Source organism: Dipodomys merriami, unplaced genomic scaffold (genome assembly GCF_024711535.1).
Source record: "Dipodomys merriami isolate MVZ:Mamm:240054 unplaced genomic scaffold, mDipMer1.0.p SCAF_1, whole genome shotgun sequence".
In the NCBI taxonomy this organism is placed as follows: domain Eukaryota; kingdom Metazoa; phylum Chordata; class Mammalia; order Rodentia; family Heteromyidae; genus Dipodomys; species Dipodomys merriami.
Genome location: NW_027202270.1, coordinates 54,163,589 through 54,187,003, shown reverse-complemented (window position 1 = coordinate 54,187,003; position 23,415 = coordinate 54,163,589). Strand labels below are relative to the sequence as shown.

The following is a 23,415-nucleotide window of genomic DNA, read 5'->3' as shown; positions in this document are numbered from 1 at the left end:
AATGATTTATTTTTATGTATGTCATTGATGGAGGGGGGTCTGGTTTTCCAAACTATGTTCTGAGGAAAGCTGTTAATCCTCACTCTGATAATGAAATATTCTAAAGTTTATTTAATATAGACTATTAAATCTCCCCTATCAGAAATTCATGATACTCATTAATCTAGTAAACACTTCAAGAGGCTCCACAGGGAAGAAAAATTTTCATCTTTGTTTAACAGTTACACAGAAACCTCTTTTGCTAGGGAAAACCTAGGTCATCCTGTACTTATTGGCTTCCCTGGCCCCTTTCCAACTAATATGGTTTCAGATGGTCTAGAGTAGAGAAGGGAGGCATTGGGACTTGTGGAATTATTTTCTAGCCTGCTATTGAGGAGACACAGGATTAGATTTACAAGTAGCTTTATGATGATAATGTAGCCAGATTTCTTAAGAAAATGCTGCTCCTGACTTTAATGTATTGTTCAACTGAAAGACTTCAAGGTGGAGTTTACTGGAAAAAATTCTCTAAGGAAAGTCAAGAGGCAGGTCCATTTTAGTGATAGTCCCGATGAAGCACTTCATTAGGGTAACTATGCCTCATGGAAAACCTCTAAACACAGACTCAGGCCTTGACGTTGGCTGCTTCAAAAATTCCGACGCAGCCAGGGGCTGGTGGCTCACACCTGTAATCCCAGCTAGATAAGAGGCTGAGATATGAGACTCACAGTTCAAAGCCAGCCCTTGGAGGGAAGTCCTTGAGATTCATATCTCCAATTAACCACCAGAAAACTGGAAGTAGAGCTGTGGCTCAAAGTGGTAGAGCATTAGTCTTGAGCAAAAAGAGGTGAGGAACACCACCCAGGCCCTCCAGACACTACCCTTTTAGTGTGAATGCTTTGAGCTGGTTTCCCCATAAAATAAATTCCTGGCATGACGATCTATATTGTTTTCCTGTGGCATCCTGTTCTATGGGCAGATGATCCTGGTTGCTACTCGTGTATGCTCTGGTCCTGTTGCTCCAAGCTCTCATCTGCCTATCTGTCCATCTACCTGCCTTACTTGTAAAAGTGAGTAGTAATAACTGTGCTCTCTTCTTGAGGTAGGAAGCATCCCTTACCAACAGGAGAGAAACGGCTGGATTTTATTCTGAATTTGTTTTTTTCCCAGCTTTCTCAGAATCTGCTGATACAGTGCTCTTGAAGGTGTATGTTAACCCTCTGTTGATGCACTCATTCTCCTGAAGGAACTTTCACTTTTTATCATGACATGTTGTATCAAAAATGCCATTCTTTCGCTGTTGTGAAATGAAGGAAGAATCCTAAGGGCATATATAGGAAATGTGTCATTTTCCTACCTTGTGGGATGTCAAATGGGTAAAGGGAGAAATTCTACAATTCATTCAGTTTGGCTTTCTAAGAAAAGACTGAACTATAACGATTTTTTAAAATAATTGAGTTCAATGACAGGTAAGGGGAGAGATGTGAAGACATGTTTCAAAGCTATATTTGCTATGTCTATGTTTCTTTTTTTCCCATATTTCTCAGAAGACAAGCTAGACCTGAAGAGCTAAAATAACTCCATTTTAAGATTAACCCTACCAACCTGTAGCTGTGCTGCCCTCAGAGTAACCCCCAAAGAGAAAATTAGTTCTTGGAAAAACTGCAGGTTGCCACCAACCCTGCCCACCCTTACAGAGCAGAACAGTTGCCTAAGTATTCCATCAGAAAAAGGGAAGTGTGGTCAGGGTGGACTGAAACCCCCTGAACTTGTGAACTTGCTGAACTTGTGAACTTGCTTGTGTGGAAACCCCATAAACTTGTTTGTTTGATCCTATAAAAGCTGTGCTAATTTTGTGCTCGGGGCCTCTTAGAGTCACCGGTTACCGAGTGCACAGAGAACCAAGCTCAAGCTTGCAATAAACGATTCTTTGCTGTTTGCATTGATCGTGGTCTCTGGTGGTTTGTGAGGGGGTATCCAAAAACCAGACATTTCATCTGGGGGCTCATCCGGGATGCCCCCCTCAAAAGCCCACCCAGACACCTGATCAGCAAGTCGTCTAACCAGCCGGTAAGTAGGGGTGCAGCTGCTTTATGTTAAATGTTTCATGTTTGACTTGCAAGTAGGGGTTTTGTGACTGGTAAGAAACCTTGGCAGATGCACTATAAGGTGCCAGTGGACCGGTCGAAGACGTTCCCCGAAGCCCTCCTGGATGGGGACACCAGGGACGTCTGCCCTCTACCACCTCCCGAGTGGGGACGCTGGGCCTCCGCCATCTTGGCCTCCGCCATCTTGGCCTTTGGATGGAGATGTCCGCCCTCTGCCACCTTCTGAGTGGGGACGCTGGGCCTCCACCAACTTTGCCTTTGGACGGGGACCTCCACCATACGCCACTATAGGTTAAGGGTGGATTCGGGTGCCAATCTCGACGTGCATGCTGTCTCTGTCTTGTCTGTGTTTGTTATTCTAATTCGGTGCCTCTTTTTCCTTGTTCATCTTACTTTCATTTTTAGATCAAGAGAGCATCCTAGAGCCCCCAAAACGGGTGGCCAGCAGCTTTTTTCACCCCAGCTGCTCTCCCACTTTAAGCCTTTTGGAATTTCAGGATGACATCAGGGGCCGACTTATTCCCCAGAAGAGGGAGGGGGGCAGTAGAGGGGTGAGGAACCTGCAGTATCTAGCAATAACTTGAAAGGGCTGGCAAGGAGACCTCACAGCAGGATGAATCTGCCACTGACCACCTGCAAGTGGCACCAGCAAGATCTTAGCCTCGGGCCTTGGCCCAGGGATTCTGAGTATGGGTGGTGGGGAGCCTGTCAGTCGAGGAGATGGCCACTAGGGACTTTTTTCCCTTGCCCCAAAATGACTGGGAGTTCACCTCTGCCTTGGAAGGCCCCTGGGTCAACGTTTGCAGGAATCTAGAAGAAAAATCCTCCAGAGGTGAGTAGAGGGGGTTCAAGTTCCCTGGTAAGTGGATTTGAGTCCCATTGTGAATGGTGGTGAGATGTCGCCCCATTCACTGAGACCTGATTTTGTCTTTGTGGCCACTTGTCTGTCTTGTTTACTTCGGTGTGTTTTCTGTTCTGTTTTCTAAGGTAGGGAAGTGCTGGGTGAGGGTGGTAGGCTCACTCAGCAGACTCTGGATTCAGCTTGCTGAGTAAGAGCTGCGCAGAGTTCTGGTAGGGATGAACTGGGGGCCCATTAGTCCCCAACTCAGCCTTTGGTACTAGTTTTAAATGTGGATCCTTGGTTTTTGTGTTTATTTGTGTTTTTGTTATTTATTTAAACATCTCTGGGGGAATAAAAGTTCCAGCCTCTGACTGGGCTCGGTCATAGACCTGCTATGCCCCCCTCCCTGTGAGGCCTGAAAGGTTGCTGGACTAGTTTGGTTGCCTTCAAGCCTCAGGCTTCATTTTGTCCTTGTGGAGGGTGTGGAAGGCTGTGTGCATGGTTTGGACTTTTCAGCTAGTCTGGACAATGTAACAATTTGTAAAGTGCTCTTGTCTAAAACTGGATAAAAAAATCAGGTGACACCCTCCCCCAGCCCTCCTCCAACAGAAGGGATTCAAAAGACCCATTGAAGAATTGCCTTGCTAAACAAACAAGCTCTGGAAAAATGGTCAACAAAGATGCTTAGTTTAAAAGAAAAATTGTTTTAAATTTTTGTTTAAAAACTTTAAAAATTGTACGTACAACTGCTTTTGATTTTTGCACATGTTAGTATCTGTGTGTGTTTTGTATATGTTTGTGAACATGTTCAAGATAAGAATTGTCAGCATGCTGTAACAATTGGGTGAGTTTAAAATTTTAAATGTAAAAGTTTGTTTAACGCTGTCAAAGACGTTACCTGTTCTGTCTGTCTAAAACTGTGTATTTTATTCAAGAACCAAAAAAAAGTTTATTTGTATAATATGACTTGCTTTCAATGATGTTTTACAATTAGGATGTTTTTAAAAGTCATAAAGGTGTTAAGTCTAGCTTCTTGGTACAGTGATGGTAATTGTAATTTTTGCATTAAGGAAAAATTGTCATTTGAGTTTAAAAGTTTTTAATGTGTATCTGGTTTAAAACAAGCATCCAAGAGACAATGAGTGACACTTAGCCTCAAGATTTTAAGGGATATTTCCAAAACACAAATGAAAACTAAAGTATAAATATTAAAAGAGATTAATAAAAAGCTTAAAAATTTGAAATAGATTTTTGATATAAAGTTTAAAAGTAAAATTGTTTTTTAACATTTGGCTCAAAATGCACAAAGGAAAAATTAGGATTATCAAAATAATTGCTTAATTGCTATTCCAGTTTGCTCTTATAAGTTTTTTTAACAGTTTCCAGCAAGCCCAGAGCAAAGCACAGAGGATTTTTACAGGTTTGTTAGATGTAACTTTGGCTCTTAATAAGTTCCAGGTAAGAGCATGCTTAAAAGCTACTTCTATGTTGACCACCTTGTTGCTTTTAATTGGAGTAAAGTGGCCTTTTATGAGACTCATTGATCTGCAAACTAGTTCGAAGCCAGCCCGGACAGAAAAAGGTCCCTGTGAGACTGTCACCTCTGCTCAGCCAGCAGAGTGCTGAAAGAGCAAGCAGAGTTGCTTTGGGACTTAAACTGGCAGAATGCTAGCCTTAAGCTGGAGAGCTAAGGGACAGTACTCAGGCCCCGAGTTCCAAGTCCAGTGACGAACTAAGGGAAATGCCAATGAAGCATTTATCCCAGTGTGGAGAAGACACTCTTGGGATGAAAGTAATGGTGGAACATCCAGAGGCAGTAAGCCACTGCTTGGATGGCAGAAATAATGTCAGATCCTAGAGTCATTTGTGCATGGCCCTTCAAAAGCTTGTCAGAGCCAGAAGGTCATGGGAAGATAGTTTGTAAGCATGCCTAATGTTCATGACTACCTTGTAAGGGACAGGAACTTGTCAGTCATCTGTGATAGTACTAAAAAGCTAAGGTTGTAAGATGTGGGGGATAGTTTAAATCCCAACCCCAGTATGTGCCAAAGCCCTAATTGTCAGTAATTGAGCTGACACCAGCTACATGAAATTCATCTGCTCAGAAAAAGTTTGTAAACCCGAGAGTGTGTTTCTACCTACACAGGTAACTTAGGCATTGTTAGGGTCACTAGAGATCACATTCCTTAACCATCCAGAAAGATGTTTTTGCCAACCAGAGTGCTAAACAAGCTACGCTGCTACAGCCGGAGAAAAGGTTTGTGCATTTGTCAAAAGTTAAAATATTGTTCTTGATGACATCTAACCCTGGTAGCCTCTTTGTAAAATAGGTTAGAGGTTCCTGGCTAGGTAGGATCAACACCCCTGAGTCAGCTTGAAGAAGTTAAAGAAGATAAATCTTCACCCATTATCCCCTTTTAAGAACAAGGAACCAGAGTCAGTTTTAAAAAACAGTGGCAAAATAGACAGAAGGAAAGGCATGAAAAATAGTAGTGCAGGCCTGAGCCCTCTATATCTGCCTAGAAAATCCTAGCCTTATTAAAAGAACTATCTAGTTTAAAAAGTTGTCATCTTGGTAAAATTTCCTGGGCTATTGTCTAAATGGTCTTAAACAAAAACAAAAACAAAAAACCCTAGTGGAGATCAAGCCTGCCAAGCCTATGCAATGTATCCTTAACCAGTCTGTGTAGGAATTTGCAGCCCAGCACTAGGTGTGACAGTCCTTTGGAGCCACTGAGAGATCCTGCTGCTACTGCTGCACACCCTAATGGGTAAAGTTTGAAGACAGCCTGACAGTCACCTGGGGGAAATCTACATCGTCACCCAGACCACCTCCACCATGGTAAAAGTAGACTGAACTCCTGCCTGCTTCCATCACCTGAGATTGCATCCCGGTTAAAAGCTGCTAAAACTAAGATCTTGTGGGACATTCTTTTGGATGATATACAGAAACCCTCTCTATTCCCACAGTGGATATTGGGGGCAAGGATATCACTGGCTTGCTTGCCTAGGCACTTCAGAGTATCTAAGTAAGGCCATATAAGCTGAGGACCCTTTTCCTAGACCATCCAGATCCATTGACTTCTTTTTCTTCCTCCAGTGAGATACAGAGAGGGGATATACATCTGCAGGTCACATAAAGGTTTCTGAATCACCCAGATTATTATGTCCATTGGCCCTGCCAAAAGTAATCTGAGTATACACTGAGTGTACACTGAGTATACACTGGGAGGTGTATTGTCAACTTTTTTGGGTGTGTACTGTTCTGGGGATTGAACTCAAGGCCTGAGTGCTATGCATGAGGTTTTTTTTTGCTCAAAAGTAGCTCTTGACCACTTAAACCACAGCTCTACTTAAAGGTTTGTGGTCATTTTTTGGAGATAAGAGTCTGACAGACTTGCTTGCCCAGGTTGGCTTCAAACCACAACCCTCAGAGTTCAGCCTCCTGAGTAGTTAGGATTGTAGGCATGAGCCACCAGTATCCAATTAACTGTTTACTTTTTTTAGGGTAGTAATTCTCTCAACCTTTGAACCTGTCAGTTATCTTTTGAAATATATCTTTATCAAAGCAACAAAGGATATAAGAAACAGGGACATTTTTTTGCTTGTTTAAGCAAACATACATAAGCATAGGTTTTTTTGGGGGGGGTTGTATTTCTGCTCCCTAATTTACAAATTTGAATTTTTCTTAGAGTTAAAAAAAGAACTTTCAGTCATAAAGCAGTCAACTTTTGATTATGTTTGTTGTTGGTTAGGTCAATACTTCCATATCTTTCTCAACCCTAAAGTTAAGAGAGACCTTAAACTTGAAAGGTTGCAGAAATGCATCCTAACAATAATTCTAAGGTCTAAAACTAAAACTTCTTGAAATTTGAACTTGCATTTAACCCACAATGTTTTTTACCTTCACTGGAGATATGACCTCAGTAACTACACCATGGATGGTTTAACTTCTCAATTTAGACTATTGTGTGTAGATCCATCTTGGCAGCCCACAGTTGCATTTGGGAATGGACCATCTTTTCTTATCATTCAGGAAATGGAGTATTTTAAAATAAATCTGGCTCAGTTATTTTTTCAAACATTGGATGTCAAAAAATAAAAGTCCTGATGCTATTGAGAAAAAGAAGAATCATAAAATTTGAGATGATAAGATTGTAAGCAACTCACATTTAGACCCATGTATCTGCTCACAGAATTGTGAATTCACTTATGGAAGCAAAGAGTAAACTTTCAAAATAAGTGTCAGAAGCATGTCACTTATAAAGCAGCAGCAAGAGCATGGTGTTGGTGGCTCACACCAATAATCCTAGCTAATCAGGACACTGAGATCTGAGGATTATAGTTTGAAATTAGCCCTGGTGGGAAAACGTTACCTTCAACTAATCACAAAAAAGAAAAAAGAAAAGCTGAAAGTGGAGGTAATGGCTCAAATGGTAGTATATCAGCCATGAACAAAAAAGCTGAAGGACAGTGCCCAAGTCCTGAGTTCAAGCCCTAGTACAGGTGCCAACAAAACAAAACAAAAACAAAAAGAGAAGAGCTTTTTAACTTTGGGAGCAAATTTCTATCCCCTCATGCCACGCCTACATGGAGTAGAACTTTTATATCCTTAACTTCCATAGAAGTTTCAGAGAAAAAGTATTGTCTGCTTTTGGACAAGCAATTTAAGTAATTTACATTTCACTTTTCCAGTCCTCACTTTGAAAAATGACAATAATTATTCTTGTACTAAAAATTGATTTTCATAGTCCCCAACCTGCTCATCCCCATGACCAGCTTCTCAATGTACAATGAACATCTTAACCCATTTTTAGCAGTCTTTAAGATTCTAGTCTCATCTCCAAGTCCATGTTCCCCCATCACATAATATACAACTGGCTAAAACAATGCTTTCACACATCAACTCTCTGATAACTTCTTATAATGTACAGGACAAAAATCCCATTAGCCTCACGCAGCATTCAAAGACTTTTATAACTTTGCCCAAATCTATTACTTACTGTGCAAGACTCCCATAGAAAGTGATGGTTCCTGCCAAACATCACCTATCCCCAACAGCCCATTTTATTTTTTACCAGTCTCTTGCACATCATCATCCATGTTGAGTACCTACTCAACACATTTATGTGGATTTTACATAGTCTGTACATTCTGAACTGCCAAGTTTAATTCCAGTCTCTTTCTCAGTATCTTAGACCATAATGCCTGTTCTTTACAAATGCCATCATCTTGAATATAATACTCATCTGAGGTTATAAACTATGGTGAAATTGTAACATTTATCCTTTAAGTACAATAAGTTTTAATTTTCTTAAATGGAGAACTAGTACATAATAGGCAAGTACATAGAACAAGTACATAATACGCATAGAACAAGTACATAATAAGCATTCAATAAACCCAGGCTATATCATTTATTGATTATTTGATTGTGAACCTGACTTCTCTGCCTTCAGTCTTCTTATTGTTAGGATAAGAATCTTTGCTACCTCACAAGATTACTGTTAGAGATAATGTATGTCAAGGGTCATGTATAACACATCACAATGAGACTTTAGTACCCTAATGTAGCATATCATCTGTTGAAGAATGGATACAATTTTTAAAAGGCAAGGTGATAGAGAGGAAGAATACTAATAAGAGTTAAAAGAATTATCCCAACTTCACCTCTTAATAAATTAATGACTTTTCAGCTCAGTCTTTCCCTTTTGAGGTCTCAATTTCCTCCTATCTAAATTGGAGGTAAATGACATGTGTGGAATACAAAATCCCAGGCTCCCTCCTCACAGTAATACACATTGATTCTAGAAACAACAGTAAAAATAAGAGCAAAGAATGTACTTCTGAGTTTGAAAAATTATAAAGAAGGGAGCACAGTTGAGAAAAACTTTTGAAGAGGAGATGTGAGACATCTCTTAAACGGAAGATCACAAACTGATTTGAAAAAAGAAGAAAAGAATTAAAAAGGAGTTTCCAAGCAAAGATTAACAGCATAAGCACAATATTGGAAAATTGTGAAGCTGAACTCTCAATCCCGCCATGCCCAGCTGGATCTGGAGACTTGGGGCTGAGATAGAGTTGGGCATGAAAGGAAAAGCAGGAAGACCGAAGCTGTGAACACCAGGCTGCAGGATCTAATTTGAGCTGATTCGCAATGGGGAGCTGTGAAGATTCTGAGCAAGGGAATGACAGGATGATAACATTTAGGAAATTTCAGCATGACTGCTACTCTACTATGAATATACTCAGGAGACATTAGCAGAACAGAGACCCACAAGGTTCCATGGGAACACATCTGATTTATCAGTCTGAAATTTAATAATACAGGTATGAAGTGATGGGATTCTTAACTAGGGTGATAACTTATGGGTCAAAGCATCATGTAATCTCTAGGACAATCTTATATACACACATGCTCATTGAGGTCAGGCTTGGCCATGTGTCTTGCACTGAAAGTTTAATCAGTGTCATATATCTCTTCTTGAACTCAGAAGAAGTTGGTGGGCTTGTTTGGCCAATGAAACATGAGTGGGTATGATAGATGCTACTTCTAAGCTGAAGCCTGAAGAGCTGCTCTGGGATGTCACTTTTTTTTTTCCTGCTATGAATCTAGAAACGTTCCTGAGAGGAGCTGTATCTTCAGTCTAGATACTTTGCCCAAATCTATCATTGTGACTTACTGTGTGTGTGTGAAGGAGCATGGCGGTTGCCCCAGAACACGTGTAAGGAAATAACATTGCCATTTCAACCCATTAAGATTTTAAAGTTATTACACAGCCTATTTCAGCCTTAACTTACAGATGTACAGCTATGAAAGAAGACTCTATGAAAATGGAATTTCTCATTTATACAGGAAGAGGGAACAGCACTCATGAGCTCAGGGCATGAGATAAGGACTCCTGGCTGAGAGGAAGTTGGAAGAAAGGGATTGCAGCTCCTGGTCTTGATATTTTTGAGTTTGAGCCAACATCAGGACATCCAAAGGGAGATGTGTTGAGTTCCAGCCTCACCTGATGTTCTTATTCCTTGTTACTCTAATATGGCTCTGGGATGAGGAGAAGGGTGATGGATACTGTTAGGTATATTAAATTGGCAGCCAAGGAAAGAGAGCAGCATGTGGTATTCAGGCAAGGGAAGGGTTTATTCGCAGGCCGCCTCTGATCAAGTCAGAAGCCCACACAGCAGGAATAAAAAGGATCAAACCACAGCCAGGCCAGACTTATCAAGACCAAGGGTGGAAGAAGGTGTGGCCACACTGGATGTGGATGTAACCTCAGGGAGGGGGTAGGGGGGTGACTGCCTCCAGTGTGTCAGTTACCTAAGTGACACAAGTACTGTGTGGAGACTTAACCAAGAAAAGGGATGAGTCTGCTCTGCCTTCCCAGGGTGGACATGTACAGGTTTACTATTTGATATCATGTTGGACCTTTCCATTATACCTAGAAGCTCATATTCTTAATGGGACTCTCACAAAAAGAAATTGAGCAATTATTCACCATCCACAATCAACCTCACAGAGCCTGCCTTAACTTCTATCCAATTGCCAAGTCCACTTATCTCTCCTGATAGTGGTGATGACAGTGATGATAATGAGGATAATGATAATATTAGTCATTTAGCAACTACCATGGCACTGTGCTAAGCATTTTATATACATTTAATCCTATGTACGAGAGGATCATTTGTTAAGCTGATATTTCTGGGCTGTAGAAGGCCCTCCATACCCTGCCTGTGTTTGCAGATACCAAAAAGTTTACTTATGCCTTGACACTGCTTTTGGTTGGGCTGTGTCAGCAGGGAGGTACAGGAAGGCAATACAGTGAGGCTACAAGTCTGGGAGGGAGGGGGACCTGCTCCTTTTTGTCCATGCCCTAGTGGCTTCCTGTTTCAATAATGTGTCTGCAGTGAGGTCTCCTTGCCCCAACAGTGGCAAGTAAGACTTACCATGGCAGTAAGTCAAACCCAACTTGCTGCTTTCAGCACTCACAGAGCCAGGCTTACTACGCCTCTCAGATATCCCCATATCAGCCCAGCAATGCGCCTCAAAGATCCAAGTCTCAGCCACATGGGACCTCTCCCCTAACAGCCTCTCAGTTATAGTGACCCATCTCCTTCTCTTTGCTTCCTAGCTCTAAGGATTGTCACTACTAACTCTGATTGATACTGCTGTGCTACTTTATTTTTTCACTCTTTTAGTTGTTTATTCAATCATCTTTACCTAATCTGCAATTCTTTATATTTAGGTATCTCTGTTGAAATACCTAATGTCATTTCTTAACTCTGAAGTGGGGTAAATATTATTCTTCAAGAAAATAAATAAGGTAATTTTTGCTTAGTACTGAGAGATTAAGAAACTTACTAAACATCATTCTGTTAATAGCTGGATTCAAGTCAGAAACAAAAGCCCTTCTTCAACTCCACTTTATTTTGAGCTTCTTTGTCTTGCTCATTTCCACAATCTGCTTTTTCCTGTTATCTTGAAGCAGGCCATCACGTGGCTGGCTGCTCTGAAATAGTGATCAACTTTTCTCCAGGCTCTGGGGACAGGACAAGAGCAGATGGCATTCGAGTGATGCTAGAAACCCATTGCCATGTCACAAGTGTGCGACTGGCATCTCAGGGGTCCTTTAGCAGCCCTGGGCTGAGTTGTGTCTGCTCAGCTTCCCCTGCAGTTTTAGATGAAGAGATTTGAAGCATCAGGTCTGGACAGCCAGGAAGCCTGTCTTGGAAGTACAAGGACTGTTCATTGCTGTGAGCAAACCTGTTTTGGCTCATTTTTTTGGGATGGAGGTAGATATTTTCAATCTTAGTCCTAAATACAGCCATCCCAGTGTAATGTGTTTTTGCTGAGCTCTAGGCCAGAACAAGGCAAGCAACAAACAATCTGTTTTCTTGGCTGGTAGTTTCCAGACCCAGAGGTCTTGTGGAGGTTGGTTGTGGTGGCTTGTGCTATTGAGGAGCTTCACCTTCTCTTCTGGGGTGTGGGAGAAGGTAGCCTCTGTCTGGCTTGCTCTCAGGTTCCAGACAATATGTCTGCAGCAGATCTTGACAGTGGTCAGGAAATGACCATCTCAGATAACTGCAGGCTTGCTCTGACCAGCTCTCTTCCCTGTGCCCCTTTGCTTCTCCAGCTGAGCTGGAGATGATGGGGCTGGTGGGAAGGAGAAGCCACTCACAGTATTCTGAACAGAGCTCTAGAGAGGTCCTGGAGGATCTTTGATCTGCAAACAACTAAGAATTCTGGGAGATGCTGGCTTGAATATTGTACTTCTGACATTAATGGACATTATTACTGGATAAACAAAGGTAAATGTTTGTTTCCAGTGTGTAGGCACTGGGAAAGGTGCTGCTCTGTTCAGATGACCCTTGCCCAGTAAGTCACTATGGGAAACACAAGTCACATGGTTGAAATTGCAGATATGACTGTTTATTATGACAGCTATCTAAAGGATGGAAGTCCAGGGCCTTGAAGACGGGGCATCATTTCCTAATGTGCAAAAGGTACCCAATGGGCACTATTATTTTACTCAGACCACTTCTGGGCACACCTACAGACTTTTATATTGATTTCCACTTGTGTCTATTGATATCTGTACGCAAGAGATGCAGAAAAGCTTTTTCTTTCATTTTGAAGAGAAATATTGGGAAAGAAGCTGCTGAACACGCCAACAAAATGAGGAAGAGAGAGGGCTGGTGTGGTTCCTACTCCTTGTCTTGTTCAGAGAAGGCTAAACCCTGCAGTCCCAGGGCAGAGGCACAGAGAAGATGCAAAAGTAGCCTACAAGTCTCAATGAGGCATTCTCCGTGCCCCCAGCACTCCTCGGATCCTTAAGAACTGCAAGCTCCAGAGCAGGTGGCTTTTCCCCTGACAGGAATTCTGATCACCCAACGATGTTACGGAAGCTTCTGAGTAAGAAACACTGTGTTACTTGGACTTTGTGCTACTGTGACTAAAACCTGAGAGAATAATTTTAAATTAGGAGGGATTTTAGGCAACTTGAGTGGATGGGCAAGGTTAAGAGAAATGGGGGAGGATGGCGGAAGGGAACGGTGACATTGAGCAAGATACTCATAAACTGACATGTTGAATTGAAACCCCTTTCTACAACTACTTAAAGAGAATTTTAAAAATAAATAAAAGAAAGAGGGGTTATTTGAGCTCACAGTTTCAGGGGATTGGAGCCAATCATGGAAGGGAGAGTATGACAGAGAAAGGAGACCAAGAAACAGAAAATGCTTTGTGGTAGCAATTTCTTCCTCCCCCTTTTATTCCTTTAGGACCAGCTTATGGGACGTCCTGCCTCCTCCCCTCGGAGCTGCTTTTCCCCCTTAGTTAATTCTTTCTGGAAACACCCTCACACACATACATACACACCACACACACATACACACACACACACAGACTTGCTTTACTAAACTAGGTGTTTGCCAGTCTAATCAAGGTTAACCACCACAAGCAGTATTACCTCAGGATAACAGATGCTCACTAGAGAGTGTGGTTAATCCTATTCTATGTGGGCATTCTTAGAAGCCTCACAAATTTTGGAGATAGCCATCTAGCAATAGTTGGGAGATCTTTGGGAGAATTTTTCATTCACCAAATATTTAGGGAGGGCTGAGAGAGATGTCCTGTGCTATGTTGTTTAGTGTGATTAGAGGAGTAACTTGGATGGGGTAGCGTTTTAGGAGCAGGGAACAAGTTGATTATATGTCAGGGTGTTTCATGTGTCAGGAACTGGAAGTCAGCCCGTTGAGGCTAGAGTCACTGATATGGGTAAAGTGGTTGGAGAGGAAGTCTGAGAGCTAGCAGGAAGACAGAATCTTCTAGACAGTACTTGGGTTTTCCTGTCAGTGAGATGGGAAGCCAGGAAGAGTTTTGAGCAGTGGAATAACAATGTGCAGACAAAACTTATTTATTTACAGTAAGTTTTGGCGATACTGGAACTTGAACTCAGGACATCATACTTGCTAGGCAGGTGCTTTATTACTCAAGCAGCCATTTGGAGTTAGCAGCTTTTCATTGCACTACAATCATCATTCCCATTGTGAAAGTAGAACAACTTAGCTTGGAGGATTTAAGTAACCTACATAAGCCAGTGTGGAAGAGGTATTTGAAACCTAGTAGAATGAACCATCATTAAAAAACAACAACAACAAACTCACCAATGGCTACTGCTTTCCCATGATTGAAAAAAAAGAAAAAGCCCCACAAACTCATTATGCTGCAAGAACCATTTTCTTCTAGTCTGGTACTGGGTGTGACAGTATTGCTGACATGCCTGCCAAGTCTCCTCTGACATCCCAGGGATGTGTGTCCCTCTGCATGCATCCTCCTCCCTCTTCTGAATGCCCACCTGTCAGTGTTCTCTCAGGGATGCCATTGCCTTTGCGTTAAGGGTCTCATCTTGATTTATGTGGATACCCTCCTGGGATTCACAGAGCTACTCCCATTAACGCCTGTACATTTATTTAATTAAAATCAAGTCCACAAGCTGAGGTTTGGGGAATTGCCTGCCTGAAAATGCAAATCTATAAATCCTGTGTCCTGCTGTTTCTCGACTGACTGAAAATTCAGCTTCGCTAGGAATGTTTTGACAATTCTGCTTCTGGCCCAATGGGTAGTGGTAAATAAAAATGAAAAATGATTGGAGAAAATCTGAATTAAATTTATTTAAGATTTTACAGGGATCTGCTCAAGAGGGTGAGTTGGGATTCAAGAGCTTCTGGTTTACTCCTGTCATGTCAGACTTGGCTCTTCTGCTATCACTGGTGACTCTCTTTTGGCTCTAAAGTTAGTGGGGACAGATGAGTCACTGTCATTTCAGAAGCAATAGTTGATTTGAAGAACTTCAGTTTTCCTATCAAAGTATGGCAGAAAAATTATATATTTCCAACCAAAAGCAAGTACCATGCCCCAAGAAGTACTCAGGGGCAAAAAAGCAGGACACTTCAGATTGATGGTGTTCTAGAAACATTGTGGGCATTATGAGTGGCATATGTCATATGAATTGGAAGACAGGGTCTTTGGTAGCCTGAATTCTCTAAAAGGACCCACTACCTTTTAAGGACTGATACATCCCCTGAAAGCTATACTGTCTTCCTGGACACATTAGCTGAAGCCATGCAGCATTAGCAATCACCGTAGGCCACATAACCGCAAGATTCTACAGTTCTGAGACCATCTGAGCTCGCATTACAGACCCTTCGGTGATCCAAGTGATGGCGTTAGGCTATGAGATAGGCAGACTTTCTGGCAGCAGTGGTGATACTTGCTTGGATTCTAAATGGACCATTGTCACAGTTACTCTACCAAGCCCCCTCTCCCCCACCTTGGCCCATTTAAGGAAGGGTAAGTGAGATTCAGATGTGAGCCTTTAATTCCCCTATAGCAAACATCTGGAAGTCACAAAGACTTCCCTACTCCTCTAACCTCTCACCTCACCCTGAGTACTGATCAGGAACTTTTTTTTTGTTTTACAACTCTTCAGAGATTCCTGGGCTACTCTACAGTGACTGATAACCCATTGTTTTATTAAGGTCTCCAGCCTGCATACGAATGAATGTTTATTCTAGCTGTTTAGCAGTGATATTTGCAGTGTTCACCATGGCTTCTGTAGACAGTAAAGATTTCTGTCATTCTTTTACACACACACACACACACACACACACACACACACACACAGAGCAAACCAGTGGTGAATCAAATATGCAAATCTTTTTTAGGTGGGGGCTGTTGGACAATGCCAAAAGGCAGGATTATTTTGTTGTCTTTGTATTTGATTTGACTTCAAATATATTTCAGAATTGCTTATATTTCTGTGATGGCCAGTGGGAAAGGACCTGCTTTCTCCCACACAACACTACAAGTTACATGGCTTTGACCCATGGAGCAGATCTCTCCAGTCAGGAAAACTCTCATTTCTTTTTGGAAGTTAATTCTTCAACAGTAAGCAACACATGGTAAGTGCCTACTATGTGCAAGGTCCTAGCAAGGCTTTGGAAAATGTATGAGTAGCTCAGTTAAAGCCTCTGCCTCCTGAAAAACCAAGCTGACATTCTATTGCTGGCAATAGAAATAAGTTGCTGGGTGCTAGTGGCTTATATCTATAATCCTAGCTACTCAGGAGGCTGAGATCTGAGGATCATGGTTTGAAGCCAGCCTGGAGAAGAAAACTCTGTGAGACTCTTATCTCTTATTAACTACTCAAAAGCCAGAGGTGACGTGTGGCTCCAGTGATAGAGCACTAGCCTCGAGCAAAACAGCTAAGAAACAGTGCCCAGGCCCTGAGGTCAAGCCCAAATACCTGCACAAAACAACAACAACAAAAAGACAAGTTATATTTGATTCAGAGACAGAGAATTTCATAGCTCTATTCTCAATGAAACTTTTTGCTGTAGAGCTTTTGATCCTTTCCATAGGAATTAGAGTAGCACTACTAGGAAGGAAGCCCTTTCCCATATTTCTAATTGTGTGCAGATGGTAGCCCTAGGGCAGATGATTACACTGTGCTCATGTTAATTAATTAGACTTATTTCAGTGCAGAATCAGAGCTGGGTGGCCTTGGAGCACTATCCATGGAGGGCTGGGCTCCACAACAAACCTGCCATTCTGCCCACTAGTTCCTTTGGCTCCCCTTTGGCCTTGGTATTTAATTGCCTCCCAGCTGGGTAAGTCTAAACTTGTCTACTGGGCCTCCTTGGTAGGTGTGTAACCAAATGTCCCCAGGCCTCACCAGTCTGTGGGGGCCAATTAGATAACATTTCCACACAATCTTTTCTTCTAGCTGATTGCTCCATCTGCATAATGCTGGTACTCCAACCCTCTGCTTTTTCGAAGTCTCTCTCTACTTCGCAGGATGAATCAAGAATGTTCAAAAACAGTGTGTAGTTCTCTGGTGTTCATGCCAGCCTTGTGAAGCTGCCACTCTGTGGGTGTCTATGTCCCAATTCCTCCGCTGGAGCCCAGGTCTATCTGAGCCCTGACTGGAATAGGCCTCTGAACTGGCTGGTTGGGGCCTCTCTGAGCTTTTGGGTGCTGAGTCCAGGTAGAACTCAAGGACTGGGGAATGTGCTGGGTAGACTGAAACCTGGACACACAGCTCAGTCATAGCTCCAGGACATCACTCAAGAGAATCCTCCTTGGAAAACAGCTTTCATGAAGAGCCTGTCTTCCTGTGTCAGAAAGCCAGCCCTTGCCTTCTGATCCCATTGCAAAGTGCCACAGAGCTTTGCATTCTGGCCATTCCTCTTTCCACTGTGCTGTGCTCTTTGTAAGGCTGGGGAACCTCCTGTACACCCTATCTTGTGCTGCCTTTTATAGTTTCCATCCCAGAGGGCTTTGCTAGTACCTATTCTGCTCAGCCTCTGTCTCTGGCTTCCCTCTTAGTAGATGCCCAACCTGGTTGAGCCTGTGCCATTGTCCTGCATCCACTCAAGGTGGATGATACAGGTCAACCTCCCATGCAAGTATGGAGACTGTGCCTAGTCCTAGGCTCCTGTGTTCAATCTCTGCTTGGGCTCAACTGGCTCTGCTATGAGAAAAGTGTTGAGCCTCTGGCACATTTCTCTTTCTGGAATTAGGTAGAAAAACAGCTTAGAGCTTCTTCATAGCAAGGCCCTCAATTCCTTTTCCTGAATTTATTCCCCCTGCTCACACAAGAATTAAATGAGGTAACATGTGAATATTATATTGTAGTAAAGTGTCCAATACTCAATAGATGACTATTGGCCATGGCACTTGTTGTTTATCTAATTACCAATTAAAACCTTTTACTAAATACCTACTGTGTGACAGGTCCTGTTGCAGACACTGGAGATGTAGGGGTAAGAGAAAGATATTGTGATGGTTGAGAAATGAATGATAAATTATGAAAATAATAGAAAAATATTAGACTGATAAATGCTCTGCAGCTAATTGAGTTAGCATGACATAAATGGAGGGTCACTAGGTGGTGACTTAAAGCAAGACACCAGGTAAGGTTTCTCTGAGGATGTGAGATGACAAAGCCTGATTGAAGCAGGACCATCCCTGCAAGGATCAGAGGATTCCAGGGAGAGGAGTAGCCAGAGCTACGTGACACTGGGGACAGCTCAGTGAGTTCTAGTGATGGAAACTTGGGATAGGTAAGAGTGGGGAACACCAAAAGCAGTCAGCCCAAGATGACCCAGATGACACTGGGCTTTGTCAAACAAGGAGGTTTCCGTTGTTTCTTAATCAGAGGAAAATGATTCATTGCAAACAGAGCTTAGCATGATTCATTTTATGTTTCAGAAAGATTGGTTTTATTACTATAGCAGGCTTGAGCTTTACTGAAAAAGAGGGTGAAAAGGAGGAGGAGAAAGGTGAGGGAAGAGGAAGTAAAGGAGAGAAAAAGAGAGAGATTGAGGAAGGAGATTGAGAAAGTCCTGAGTTGGTAGAGCTAAGGAATGGGGATGGGGCGAGGGTTGGCTATGTCCACCTGGTCTGTCTCAGCAGGTTTGAGGTGTTAGTAATACCGGTAGGTTTGTCAGGGCTCAGTGGAGAATGAGACAACAAGTGGATGAAACAGAGTCAAGGATCTGTAGACAACAGCATGGAAACTACAAGTCCCTCACCCTCTCAGAATGCAGGGGGTCTAGACCAGGGCACAGTGACTTATTCTATTGTTCTAGGATGAAAAAAGGTGCTAGTGCCTCTGTGTGTGTGTGTGTGTGTGTGTGTGTGTTTGTGTGTGTGTGTTTCTGGAGAGAAACTGATAGAGGAATCAGATGGTTTCTGATTCTTTTTGTTGTTGTTGTTGCTGGTTGTAGGACTTGAACTCTGGGCCTGAGCACTGTCCCTTTGCTCTTCAGCTCAAGGCGAATGCTTTACCACTTGAGCCACAGCATCACTTGTGGTTTCCTAGTGGTTTATTGGAGATAAGAGTCTCATGGACTTTCCTGCCAGGGCTGGCTTTGAACCATGATCCTCAGATTTCAGCCTTCTGAGTAGCTAGGATTACAAGCGTGAGCCACTGGCGACCGGTGTTTTTTTGTTTTTTTAATGTAGATTTTAAAATCAGATCACAGTCAATTCCACAGGCTAGAAAGCCAAGGAGTTCTACTAGTCTAAGGCAGGTATAGAGCATTCAAGAGACCCAAAGTTCTGTTTACACACTGAAATACCTGTGGTGGTGAGGGAATACTCAGGTGCTGGGCTGGGCTTGGGGATTTCTGATAAGAGTCTTCACGTTGGAATTTAATTTGCTTTACTTATAGGTAGATCTGAGGACTTGTCTTGATGAAAAAAAAATGCCTGCCAAGTATGTTCTCCAAGGACTTGAAACTCCAGACACCTGAGGAGTGCTCTGCTCAGCCACCACGCACTGTGTCCCTCTGCTTGCTGACATCACAAACACAACTTGATGAAAATATGAAGAACCCTGAGAAAGAGTGAATGTGTCAGAGCAGGGCCCTCAGACAGATTAAGGAATTTACAGACCCCTGAATTTGGTCATGGTAGCTATTTTAAAATTGAAGGCAATAGCTATTCCTTAAGGGTTCTCAGTGACAGACGACATCCATGTGATTCAGGCTTACAATATGTTCACCTTTCTCAGAACTGGGAGTATCCAGGGCTAGCCAGACATGAGAAGGTTTTCTTTCCTTTTTTCTTTTTTCAGGGTATGAGACTTTCTCCAATCCTTAGTCACACACAGTTACTCATTACTTTGAAGGGCATAGGGAGTTTAGTCCTGGCCTCTGTACATTTGTACTGCGTTATTAAACTAGGAAAAAATGCAGATGGTTGAGTCATAGTTTTCAATTAGTTTTTCAGTTTCACCTGGAGCAACATTTTCCTATATCCATACCAATTATATTGCTTTCCACCTTAGCCTGATCATATATTTTGCAGCATAATTCAGTCTCTTGCTGGAGGGTATCATAATACACATTTTAAGTGGGGAATAGCACTGCCAAAGTGCTCTCAAACAGATGGAAAAAAATGGAAATCCAGCATGATTTAGTAACTGACATTCAGAGTCTACAGATATGTAACAGAGAGGAAAGGAGAAAGAGACAATTAAGAACCTTGAGAGCATGACAGAGCTTTGTTACCTTTGTATAGAAGAGGAGGGCTATTCGCCATGGTTTTCAGCAGCTCTTACACACCGATTATAAATCCAGCCCTGTTATACAGGAGAAGTGTATTCATGCATTTAGTCAATACACTTTTTTTTTTTAAAGTACTGCTGCCATGTAAAACCACTGTACACACAAGGACCTTCTCTTCCTGGAACCTTTGTTAAGCTGAGTAAAAACACACATGGACTAGTTCAATGACAACACAAGGTGAACAATAAAGTAAGGTCAAATGAGAGGTGAGGACAGCACATGCTCTCCTCCCCGAAGTGGGCAGGTCACTGACCTCAGCTAAATGAGTCCTGAAGGACAAATGAGATATGAGGGGGAGGGATAGGAACAAGGCACTCTGGGAAGTGGGAACAATATTTATAAAGGAATTGCTCTGGGAAACATTGGTGTGAGCCCATGAGCCATATTAAAAAGTTTTGGTGGAGGACCAATATGAAGACTAACATAAATTGTGTCATTTTCAGACAAGATGGCCTTCACTCATACTTAGTCTATGTGCAATTATGAAGGAACTCAGTTACATCTTTTTTTCTTTAATCAATATTTGCATGAGTCAGGTTAGCGCTAGAATAAGTTGATAATAAATCATCTCATTATAGAAGTGAAACTCATTCCCCAGAGAACATGAAGAGAAATTGGGATAGACTAATGCAGATGGAAAGTAGTTAAGAATCGGAATCACCAAATCGTGATGAATTAGTTTACTAGTCTTTATTAAAGAGTTTCAACCTTAAAAGTTATAGCTTTTCATTTGGAGGTTTACAAAAGAATCTCAATAATTGATTTAAAACCCCAAATGACAACTGTAAAGATGCTTTAATTCTAAGTTTACTTGGCTTTGATATTCATACATTCCTCCTAGATCTAGTTATAAAGCCTCAGTTTCTTCATCCTTACGACCACTAAAATGTTTTCAGAAAGTGAAAGATAATACAATTTATTTGCAAAGCTGTGATTGGATCTCCACTCACCACTTGTATGACTTGGGCTACTTAATTCCATAAACTTCAGTCCCTTCCCCTTTAAAACCTGGAAAATACCGTCTGATAGAAAGAAGTATTATAAATATAAAGGTGGGTATCTGTGCACAATGTACCAGTCAGAGCCCAACACAGAGAGATTGACATTCAATTAAATATAACTATTTTTTCTTTTTTTGTTTAATTTTTATTTTTTTTCAGAGTTTACAAAACACTTTCATAAATTTCACAATAGCTTCTTAAGGAAAATATCATTACTTCCAGCTTTAGAGATGAGAAAACTATGACTGAGAAATACCAATAAAATGCCATAGTAGGAGGCAGAGGTAGAAAAGTATGTTGGGGGCTGTTCAATGCATCTGTCCTCTATCCATCTTTTTCCCTATATGGGAATGCTCAAATTAAAAACAAATCCTTCTTATGCCTAATACATAATGAGCATTCAGTAAAAGTGTTTCTCTTCTGAATCCCATAAATAACTGGTGAAAAAGACCCTAGGCAACAGTAGTTAGTTGATAATTTCTTGATTTTTTTTTTGGGGTCCGGTCATGGGGCCTGAAATCTGGGCCTGGGCGCTGTCCCTCAGCTCTTCAGCTCAAGGCTAGTGCTCTACCACTTGAGCCACAGTGCCACTTCCGGCTTTTTTCTTTTTGCTTATGTGGTGCTGAGGAATCAAACCCAGGGCCTCAGGCATGCAAGACAAGTGGTCTACCACTGAGCCACCTTCCCAGCCCCTCCTGATTTTTTTTTAAATTGAAAGTGTCCGATATAGCTGCCACTGCCACATGCAGCAATTGAGCCCATGAAATGTGGCAAATCTCAATAGAGATGCACGGCAAGTATAAAATATGCATTGGATTTTAAATAATATGATTAAGAAGAATGTAAAATATCTCCTTAATATTTTTAAATTGCTGAATGACAAAACACAAATATTTCATCTTTCATTTCACTTCCTTATAACAAAACCTTTAGAAAAATTTCAGTTGCATGTTTGGCTCAGGCTTGTAGCTTGTGTTACTTTTGTACTGGATAAAGATGCTCTGCCTATATCTCTGTCCTTCCCTGAGTACTTCCTGGTCTTCTGGCTATCTCCTTATCAGGACCAGGAGATCTTATTTGGAGAGCAGTGTTTTGGTTACCAGACTGGTGACCAAAACACTGCTCTCCAAATAAGATCTTCCTAACTGTTTCTCTCTTTGTCTCTATTTCTCTGTTTGTCTCTCTCTGAAGGAAGTTTGCTCTTAGAAAAAGTACTGAAAGGGGAGGTTACTATAGTTTGGGGAGCATAAGGCAAGCATCACAGTTTCCAGTGTGAGTAGGATAACATCAAGGAGACCAATTGCAGATGGCAACAGAGAGCTGTAGGGACTGGCAAAGTGAAGGCGACAGGCTTCATCTGAAGGTAACAGCTACCACGCAGCTTAACTAAATTGTTGATGGCAGAATTCAGGTCCAATGGTGTTAGACTTTTGATATTTTTCAAGGGTAACCAAGAATCTCCTTCCTTATGTTTTCAGATTTGTACTGAAATAAAAACTTTTACCAAGCACAATAAAGTAGTATAAACTGAAGGGTGGGTATAAAGTGTATAATGTGAATTTTATTTGGCTACTTAGTCAGAGCTTTCAACCAAGGCCCATTTGGTATGATGTCTGATAATCAGGTAATACTTGTAACATTGGCTTTGGTTCTTTCAAATTTTAGAACTGGGAAAGTCTTCTCTTTTTAAGCTACAAGTCCTGGAAAGAACAAATGGCTCCTTTAGTCACAGAATCTCCCACTCAGCATAACAATGTCAGGCTTCGAATCTCTGTGACTAGTATTTTAGAACAACAGCCTCTAGCACCTGTCTGCCTCTAGGTTTGTCTTTGAGAAAAGTTCTTAATGAGTTGAGACACTCTGCCAGGTAAATGAGTCTCAAAGAAAAAGATGTGGTGCTCATACTGGGCTTTAGCTAATGAGAGGAGTGGCATAAATGGTTCATGTCCTTCATGAACCTCTCTACATCCAAGCATTTCTTTCACAAGGACACAGGCTAATCATTTACCCAGCATGAACTGAAATTCCTAAACAACCCAGGTGGGGAGAAAGAACCACATGGCTGAATACCCTTGTTATTTATAGGTAGGTATGCATTCCAGACTCCTGAGTCAGGTCTCTGGGGAACAGATTTCCTTCTTCTGCAGTTGACATAGGAAGATTTTGATCTGGGTCATAATCTAAATGTGTTTTCCCCATTCCAGGTTCTAAAGTTCACAGACCTAACCCAGTCCACAGGAAAAGCAGCTATGAAATACAACATTCATACACGGTTCTTTATGGCCTCTCCCAATGTAAATACCTCTTTAGCGCTCTGAAGATTTGAACTTCCTACTTATGTTATTGAGAA

The 23,415-nt window shown here is 41.7% G+C and overlaps 1 protein-coding gene and 1 long non-coding RNA gene across 8 annotated transcripts in view; one reads left to right on the top strand and one right to left on the bottom strand.

Annotated features, from left to right (window-relative positions):
• The window catches only part of Itgb6 (integrin subunit beta 6), a 127,749-nt gene that overhangs the window by 82,034 nt on the left and 22,300 nt on the right, over window positions 1-23,415 (bottom strand). The gene's annotated exons all lie outside the window — the stretch shown is intronic.
• LOC138826952 (uncharacterized) lies at window positions 12,582-22,110 on the top strand. Its single transcript, XR_011371913.1, has 3 exons — window positions 12,582-12,841; window positions 15,734-15,891; window positions 19,168-22,110. It is a non-coding gene; the product is annotated as an uncharacterized lncRNA (long non-coding RNA).